The sequence below is a fragment of the Entelurus aequoreus genome, linkage group LG26 (genome assembly GCF_033978785.1).
Source record: "Entelurus aequoreus isolate RoL-2023_Sb linkage group LG26, RoL_Eaeq_v1.1, whole genome shotgun sequence".
NCBI lineage: Eukaryota > Metazoa > Chordata > Actinopteri > Syngnathiformes > Syngnathidae > Entelurus > Entelurus aequoreus.
The window spans coordinates 37,899,854-37,909,416 of NC_084756.1; the positions used below are offsets into that span (position 1 = coordinate 37,899,854).

General features: G+C 37.6%; 1 long non-coding RNA gene across 4 annotated transcripts in view; it reads right to left on the reverse strand.

Annotated features, from left to right (window-relative positions):
* LOC133643147 (uncharacterized) overlaps positions 1-8,542 on the reverse strand; it is a 69,814-nt gene extending 61,272 nt beyond the window's left edge. For 2 of the 4 annotated variants that reach the window (XR_009824651.1, XR_009824649.1), the window contains exons 1-2: positions 8,199-8,542; positions 2,209-2,332 (exon numbers count right to left, since the gene is read on the reverse strand). This is a non-coding gene — a long non-coding RNA (uncharacterized LOC133643147). Of the gene's footprint in view, positions 1-2,208; positions 2,333-2,419; positions 3,355-8,198 lie in introns of those variants that run through there. The other 2 variants (XR_009824650.1, XR_009824652.1) reach the window with 2 other exon arrangements.
* Positions 8,543-9,563: the final 1,021 nt, after the last annotated feature.

The following is a 9,563-nucleotide window of genomic DNA, read 5'->3' on the forward strand; positions in this document are numbered from 1 at the left end:
TTTTGTAAAAAAAAAAGTTTTCCCAAAAAAAGCATTTTATGCCATTTTTAGGTTTTGTAGGGACTCCTGATGACGTTTTGAGACATCTCCTACAACTACAGCACCAGAATTGTGCTGCTGAAGCAAGTCCGTTTTTTGGCATTTTTACGACAGGGTCCACCCTTACGACATTTTAGCAAAAAAATGTTTTCTTAAAAAATGCATTTTCTTACATTTACGGGTTTAGTCGGGACTCCTGATGACGTTTTGAGACATCTCCTACAACTACAGCACCAGAATTGTGCTGCTGAAGCAAGTCGTTTTTTTTAAATGTTTTTTACGACATTTTAGCAAAAAAAAATTTTTTTCCGTAAAATATGTATTTTCTTATATTTACGGGTTTAATCGGGACTCCTGATGATGTTTTGAGACATCTCCTACAACTACAGCACCAGAATTGTGCTGCTGAAGCAAGTCGGTTTTTTTGAAAAATTTTTACGACATTTTAGCAACAAAAAAAATGTTTTCGTAAAATATACATTTTCTTACATTTACGGGTTTAGTCGGGACTCCTGATGACCTTTTTTAGACATCTCCTACAACTACAGCACCAAAATTGTGCTGCTGAAGCAAGTCCGTTTTTTGGAATTTTTTGTAAGGGTCCCCCCTTACGACATTTTAGCAAAACATTTTTTTTTTTGTAACTTAGTGTTAAAAAGGTAATAATGTACTGTACTGTACATATTAATTTGCCACCGCCATCATCACCACCGTGCACCTACATTATGCGAGGGTGCTCTCGGTCCATTTGAACTTTTAATAGGATCCAAAGTGCACGACCTTTGACTGAACATCACACTGTGAAATTGGATTGTGGACTTTTTTGATGTTATTATCAAATCACACAGCATGTGAGAGTTAGCAGGCACACTTCCACTTTTCCCACTGCTCTATATCTAAGGGTGACCAGATCCCAATTCAGCAGGGGCCTCGTGTTATGTTGTGCTTATGCACAAAAACCTGGCGTACGTCCTTTTTTCCATGGTAAAGATGAAAGGTATGGAGACCGAACTTGACGTTGAATTGTGCGCTGTTTCACTCCAGGTTCGTTCTTCACATACTCACATTTGCTTTGCCGACATTTCAACAATGTAAAATAGATCGCGGCGAGGACACACAATGCACTTTTTGGCCAATGCGTTTACCGTAATTTCCGGACTATAAGGCGCATTTAAAATCCTTTTTTATTTCTCAGTGCGCCTTACACAGTTGCGCCTAATGTAATGAACAAGTTTGGTTGAGCTTACCCACCTCGAGGCTATTTTATTTGGTACATGGTGTAATTATAAGTGTGAGCAGTAGATGGCGGTCAAACATAAGAGATACGTGTAGCCTGCACTATGATGGGTTTTAAGTAAACAACAGCAACATTTTAAATGTTCCGTTGAAAATATAGAACATTAGACACGGCGCTCAAAAATCTATCCAAATGTTTTAGCACGACTTTGGTCAGCTATGAAGCCGCACCGCTTGAAGGATTGTCGGCGCATTAAACATACCACTATTATTATGGTGTGTGTATAAGGTAAGACATTATCTGGCGTTTTGTTTCGCAATATTATGCAACTTTTCTTCACTTCTGGTACCTGCTGATCTGTATTTGGGATCTGCATGAGTCCTGAAAAACGGTGTGTCCGCCTTTGTAGTTAATAAGCTTCTTCTTTTTCTCTATCTTCTTGTTATGTGACATTCATCCTCCGCTGTTGCCATTTCTAATATAAAGTAGTGTCAAGTTCTCACTTATATCTGTCAGTAAACTTGCCATGAAAGCGCTAAAACATACCGGTGTAGTGAGTTTACATTATTCACTCAAGGAAGTTTAGTTATTAGAGAGTTCCGGTTGAACGGTTTTTCACGGGACACATTTCCGGTGTGGTTGTTTCCGGATGAGGAGATGCTGCTCCATTATTGATTTGATTTTATTTCGTGTAGACCGCAATATGACTCAAGTAAACAACACCAACATTGTATATGCTCCATTGAAAATATAGAACATTACACACGGCGCTCAAAAATCTATCAAAATGTTTTAGTAGGACTTTGGTCAGCTATGAAACTGCACCGCTTGATGGATTGTACTGTGCTTCAACATAGATGGTGTGTGTATAAGGTAAGACATATTTTCTGGTGTTTTGTTTCGCAATATTATGCAAAAGCAACTTTTCTTACCTTCTGGTACCTGAAAATGTGTGCAGGTCCGCCTTTGTAGTCCGTGCCGACGCCGTAGTCGATAAGCTTCTTCTTTTTCTCCACCTTCTTGTTATGGGACATCCATCCTCTGCTGTTGCCATTTCTAATAAAAAGCAGTGTAAAGTTATTACTTATTTCAGTCAGTAAACTCGCCATGAAAGCCCTAAAACATACCGGTGTAGTGAGCTACCATTATTCACCCAAGGAACTTTAGTTATTAGAGTTCTGGTCGGACGGTTTTTCACGGGACACATTTCTGGTGTTGTTGTTTCTGGATGAGGAGATGCTGCTCCGTTATTGATTGAAGTAAAGTCTGAATGTCATTAAAACAGTTAGCTCCATCTTTTGACACTTCACAACAAAGATGACGGGGAGAAGACGCTGCCGAAGGTGAGCCACGTAAATAAGACCGCCCACAAAACGGCTTGAAGATGATGTGTAAAACATCATCTATGCAACATTTTGAGCAAAGAACCACCATTACATGTTATGTAGACCCCAAGGAAGTCTTTTACATTTAGAAAAAAATATATATATTATGACTCCTTTAATGCGCCTTATAATCCGGTGCGCCTTATATATGAAAAAAAGATCCAAAATAGAGCATTCATCGGCAGTGCTCCTTATAATCCGGTGTGCCCTATGGTCCGGAAAATACGGTAATGCTTTATATCAATATTTGTGAGGATGTTTACCAATTTATCTAGGCCAGAGGTGTCAAAGTCATTTTAGATCGGGGGCCACATTGAGAAAAATCTACTCCCAAGTGGGCCGGACTGGTAAAATCACGGCACGATAACTTCAAAATAAAGACAACTTCAGATTGTTTTCTTTGTTTAAAAATAGAATTTCTCAAAAATAAATAAATTGTGTTGTTTTTTTACACTTACATGTTGCAGTTAATAGTGTTCTACCTTTAATTGTCGTTATTTATACTTTCTGAATAAATGACGTGATAATGTTCATCAGTCAACTCATTGGTGTTCATTTTCAATCTAACAAGATACAAAAAAAAATATCAAAATCAAATTACAGGATGTTATTTATGTAGTTTGCTCATTTTCTTCGACTGTTGCACTAACATCATGTGTTTTATTTTTTTTGTACATACTGTATGTAGCATCATCTACAAAGAATTGCCATTGCCACATCTAGTGGACACATTTAAAACAGCAGTTTCTTTCATACAAAAATGTCAGCTCATTTGTATACTTAGCAAATTCATCCGGATAGAACCTGTTCACGGGCCTGATCCCTTTCATCTCAGCGATCGTATTTGTCACGTTTCACGTGTCAGGTAAAGCGCAATGAATGACTCCGCTTCCTAGTGTAAGAGTGAGCTTTTAGAAGTGTGCCATGACAGCAGACTCTCTAATCGGTGATTAAAAGAGCTGAAAGTCTTCCAGAGATGGGCACAGTCTACACTACCTGCTGTCTGAGGCGAGTGCACAGCATCCTGCGTGACCAACAACACCCTGCTCCTCACCTGCGGCCCTCAGGTAGAAGGAACAGGTCTATACGTGCCAGGACAACTTGCCAACAGCTCGTCTGTATCCTCAGGCAGTGACCCTCTCTCACATCCCACCCATGAACTGCAACGTCTAATTATCACTTCTATTGATCTGCCCTTTATACTGTACACTGCATCCGGAAAGTATTCACAGCGCTTCATTTTTTGCCACATTTTGCTATGTTACAGCCTTGTTCTAAAATGGTATCAATTCATTTTCGTCCTCGAAACTCTGCGTTTCTGGGTGTTGTTGATAAATGCAACAACACCCAGAAACGCCGCTGGCTTCGCTCGGCCCGAGCTCATCTAAGATGGACTGATCGGTTGGAATCTGCGCTTTTGCATGATATACTAGTTACTACGGTAATCTTCTCAGAAAGCACGTAGTTTCAAAGTTGTATTTGTGTTGGTACTGCGTCAAAAAGCAACATCAGTGTGTAAAGGATATCACCACATGGACTCAGGGACACTTCAGAAAACCACTGTCGGTAACTACAGTTCGCCGCTACATCTGTAAGTGCAAGTTAAAACTCTACAATGCAAAGCGAATGCCATTTATCAACAACACCCAGAAACGCCGCCGGCTTCGCTCGGCCCGAGCTCATCTAAGATGTACTGATGCAAACTGGAAAAGTGTTCTGTGGTCTGACAAGTCCACATTTCAAGTTGTTTTTGGAAACTGTGGACGTCGTGTCCTCCGGTCCAAAGAGGAAAAGAACCATCCGGATTGTTCTAGGCGCAAAGTTGAAAACCCAGCGTCTGTAATTGTATGGAAAACTTGTTTTGTTTTGTTTTGAATGTATGTTTTTAATGTTTTGTTTTTGAATGTATTATATTCTGTTTTTATATGTTTAAATGGATCTTAAGGTCTGCAATAAAGATTGATGATATGGGGGTGTATTAGTGGGTAACTTACACGTTTGTGAAGGCACCATTCATGCTGAAAGGTACATACAGCTTTTGGAGCAACAAAAGTTGCCATCCAAGCGACGTCTTTTTCATGGCCGCCCCTGCTTATTTCAGTAAGATATCGCCGAGCCACATTCTGCACGTGTTACAACAGCGTGGCTTCGTAGTAAAAGAGTGCGGGTACTAGACTGGCCTGCCTGTAGTACGAACTGTGCTCTGTAAATAAACTCGCCTTGAGGCAGCAACAATTCCTCGAATGTATTTTGTAATCCAATTACTCAAGGAATCATGTGCAGATATTTCTTATTCAGCATGTGTCTTACTTTATATAAAGAATAGCAATGGATTTGGATGTTTTTAGAATAGAATAGAATATAAAGTACTTTATTGATCCCTCGGGGAAATTCAGCACCACAGTTCGCTCACAATAAAAATAAACACTAAGGTATTTTTTACATGTGAATAATATAAATACAGTCTATTATACAGCATTATTCACTTGTGAATCATATAAATACAGTCTATTATACACAGTGTTGGGTTAGTTACTGAAAACCAGTAACTAGTTACAGTTACTAGTTACTTTATTTCAAAAGCAACTCAGTTACTAACTCAGTTACTTACACCAAAAAGTAATGCGTTTTTGTGAAAAGTAACTATTTAGTGACTTGTTTTTTTCTTCTTCTTTTTTTAAAGCTACCATTAATGCCCTTTAAGCCTTCATTTAAGTACTGTTATTGCACTGGACAAGAATACAATCTGTTGATCAGCGCTAGGAATTTTCAAAATGGGGTCCCAGGGACCCCATCAAGTCATAAAAATGGGGTCCTACAGTAGATTTTTGGGGTCCCACTTTTTGGTAAGCGTTTTGACAACAAAAAAGATAAACGTATGCATTATCCTGTTATATCTCACATTATATATTGTGTTTTGGAAAAAGGTTGTCATAAACGTTACTTAATTCATTAAAAAAAAAAAAAAAGAAAGAAAACAAATTTGTATACATATGTAAATGTATTCAGTTATAAACATTCATTCACTTTCTTCTTTCCTTCATGGATCTAAACTTTACCCCTGCTGGTAGTTTTTTTATTGAATAAGTTGTAGGTGTATTTATTTCAGTATAAAAGTGTAAAAAGTGTTTTGCTTGGGTCATGAAATGATGATAATGGTGTGCCAGGGCATACAAACATTTGATATTTAACGCTTCAATCTCTGCAGTCTACATCAACTTCAGATCTATCCCTCATTTCAAAATGTTTTAGTTATGTTGTTTTTTTGTTTGTTTGTTTTCCGCCCTTTTTTTGTCAAACAAAACTATGTTTTTAATGGCAAACACACAAAATATGCAAAATCTTCCACCAAAAATATTTGTCAAAGTGGAATATTTGATGTGAAGTAATGGGAACCTTGGATAGGTCAATCATTCATAATAACATTGATTTTGATTCAATATTATGTTTTGAGCAATGACAGTTTGAAAGAAATGGATTCATGTGGACCCCGATTTAAACAAGTTGAAAAACTTATTGGGGTGTTACCATTTAGTGGTCAATTGTACGGAATATGTACTGTACTGTGCAATCTATGAATAAAAGTCTCAATCAATCAATCCACTCCCTCGCTCTCTCTGTCCCTCCCTCACGAATGCTGCTGCGTGTGCACAATTAGTTTTGTTTTTAACCCCATCTTAACCCTGAACGTACATTGAAAATATACGCAACCCTGCCGGACATTTGAGGCATTTAAGAAACTCCGCCCGGACAGCCCCGCAAAAGAAGACACATGGTCAGTCTAGAACAGGGTTTCACCAACCTTTTTGAACCCAAGAGCTACTTCTTGGGTAGTGATTAATGCGAAGGGCTACCAGTTTGATACACACTTAAATAAATTGCCAGAAATAGCCAATTTGCTCAATTTACCTTTAACTCTGTTATTATTAATAATTAATGATATTTACACTTAATTGAACGGTTTAAAAGAGGAGAAAACACGAAAAAAATGATAATTAAATTTTGAAACATAGTTTATCTTCAATTTCGACTCTTTAAAATTCAAAATTCAACCGAAAAAAAGAAGAGAAAAACTAGCTAATTCGAATCTTTTTGAAAAAAATTTAAAAAGATTTTATGGAACATCATTAGTAATTTTTCCTGATTAAGATTAATTTTAGAAGTTTGATGACATGTTTTAAATAAATTGGACCAGCTATATTTCTAACAAAGACAAATCATTATTTCTTCTAGATTTTCCAGAACAAAAATTTTAAAAGAAATTCAAAAGACTTTGAAATAAGATTTAAATTTGATTCTACAGATTTTCTAGATTTGCCAGAATAATTTTTTTGAATTCTAATCATAATAAGTTTGAAGAAATATTTCACAAATATTCTTCGTCGAAAAAACAGAAGCTAAAATTAAGAATTAAATTAAAATGTATTTATTATTCTTTACAATAAAAAAATCATTTTTAAGGTTGTATTTTTTCTCTAAAATTGTCTTTCTGAAAGTTATAAGAAGCAAAGTAAAAAATTTTTATGAATTTATTTAAACAAGTGAAGACCAAGTCTTTGAAATATTTTCTTGGATTTTCAAATTCTATTTGAGTTTTGTCTCTTAGAATTAAAAATGTCGAGACCAGCTTGCTAGTAAATAAATAACATTTAAAAAATAGAGGCAGCTCACTGGTAAGTGCTGCTATTTGAGCTATTTTTAGAACAGGCCGGCGGGCTACTCATCTGGTCCTTACGGGCGACCTGGTGCCCGCGGGCACCGCGTTGGTGACCCCTGGTCTAGAATATCTCCATGTTAAGAAACTCGGCTTCAGCTCCACCATGATGTCTTGTAAGTAAACACAGACACGCCCCCCTCCACACCCACACACAGACACACACACGCACACACACACACACACAGACACAGACACACACACACACACACACACACACACAGCGCCTCTTCTCTTGTCCCCGTTGTGACACAGGAAGAATGAAGTGAAGTTCAAGTTAAAGTACCAATGATTGTCACACACACACACTAGGTGTGGTGACATTTGTCCTCTGCATTTGACCCATCCCCTCAGGGAGCAGTGGGCAGCAGCGGCGCCGCGCCCGGGAATCATTCAGAAGGACGACACTGCAACTCTCCAATAAAACACACTCAGATCTTCTGTTTTTAGCCGATACTACATAAGAAATGACATGAAATAACGCAGTAACGCATCATGTAGTAACGGTAACTGAGTTACTGAATATAAAAAATAAGGCGTTAGACTACTAGTTACTTTGTAACGCGTTAGTCCCAACACTGATTATACAGCATTATTCACATGTCAATAACATAAATACAGTCTATTATACAGCATCATTCACATTTGAATAATATAAATACATTTAAGTACTGTTTTCCCTTGAACATCACAAATGAGTTTGACATTTGAAGTTAATTGCTGACATGAATGGACTTTTCCAGCATATTATGTGTGTATGACTTTCACCTGTGTAATACAATGACTTCATGCAACTTTTCTCGGAGGACAATTGAACACTCACCTACCGAAAATGCAAACTTCGTCGCTGCTCGGTGACCTTCGTCTAGCGGCAGAATGTCTCTCTCGTCGTGTTGATGTAAATGAGAAGGAATGAATGACATTTGAACAAATAACAGCGCTGACATGATAGGAGGCGTGTTAGCTAGCAACCTGTTGTATTCTGATGACGTGCTAGCGTCACTTCCGCTGGGACGACACCGGAGCGGTTCAAAAACGTGACTTTCATTTATAATAATTGAATGGTGTATGTTCAAATAACCCTCCTCGTCCTTATAATTGTTACAAGTCGCGCTGTTGACATCTTTTCTTGGGAAATGGAGTCGACTCCAGGGGGTCTTTCCGCGGGCTCTGCCATTTTGAAATATGACGTCACGACGCGACGTCATCACCACCCGGAAGTGTGGATCTTCTTCTTCTTTTGTTTTTATAGCAGGTTGGCAAGCAACCTTCTGGTGTGCATTACCGCCACCTACTGACATGGAGTGTGGACCACTTCTAGAGATCACCTTAGCACAGACCTGGGCAAATGAACGTCCGGGGGCCACATGCGGCCCCTTAAGCTTTTCAATCTGAATAATATGAATAACATCATTCAAAGTTCAGTTAAAGTGCCAATGATTGTCACACGAGGTGTGGCGAAATTATTCTCTGCATTTGAACCATCACCCTTGATCACCCCCAGGGAGGTGAGGGGAGCAGTGAGCAGCAGCGGTGGCCGCGCCCGGGAATCATTTTGGTGATACAACCCCCAATTCCAACCCTTGATGCTGAGTGCCAAGCAGGGAGGTAATGGCTCCCATTTTTATATAATAAAATACATGAATAAATCTTATTCATACACTCTTATTCATACACTCTTATTCATACACTCTTATTCATACACTCTTATTCATACATTCTTATTCATACACTCTTATTCATACATTCTTATTCATACACTCTTATTCATACACTGTTATTCATACATTCTTATTCATACACTCTTATTCATACACTTTTATTCATATAATCTTATTCATACACTCTTATTCATATACTCTTATTCATACACTTTTATTCATATAATCTTATTCATAAACTCTTATTCATATACTCTTAGTCATACACTCTTATTCATACACTCTTATTCATACATTCTTATTCATACACTCTTATTCGTACACTCTTATTCATACACTCTTATTCATATACTCTTATTCATACATTCTTATTCATACACTCTTATTCATACACTCTTATTCATACACTGTTATTCATACACTCTTATTCATATACTCTTATTCATACACTCTTATTCATACATTCTTATTCATACACTCTTATTCATTCATTCTTATTCATACACTCTTATTCGTACACTCTTATT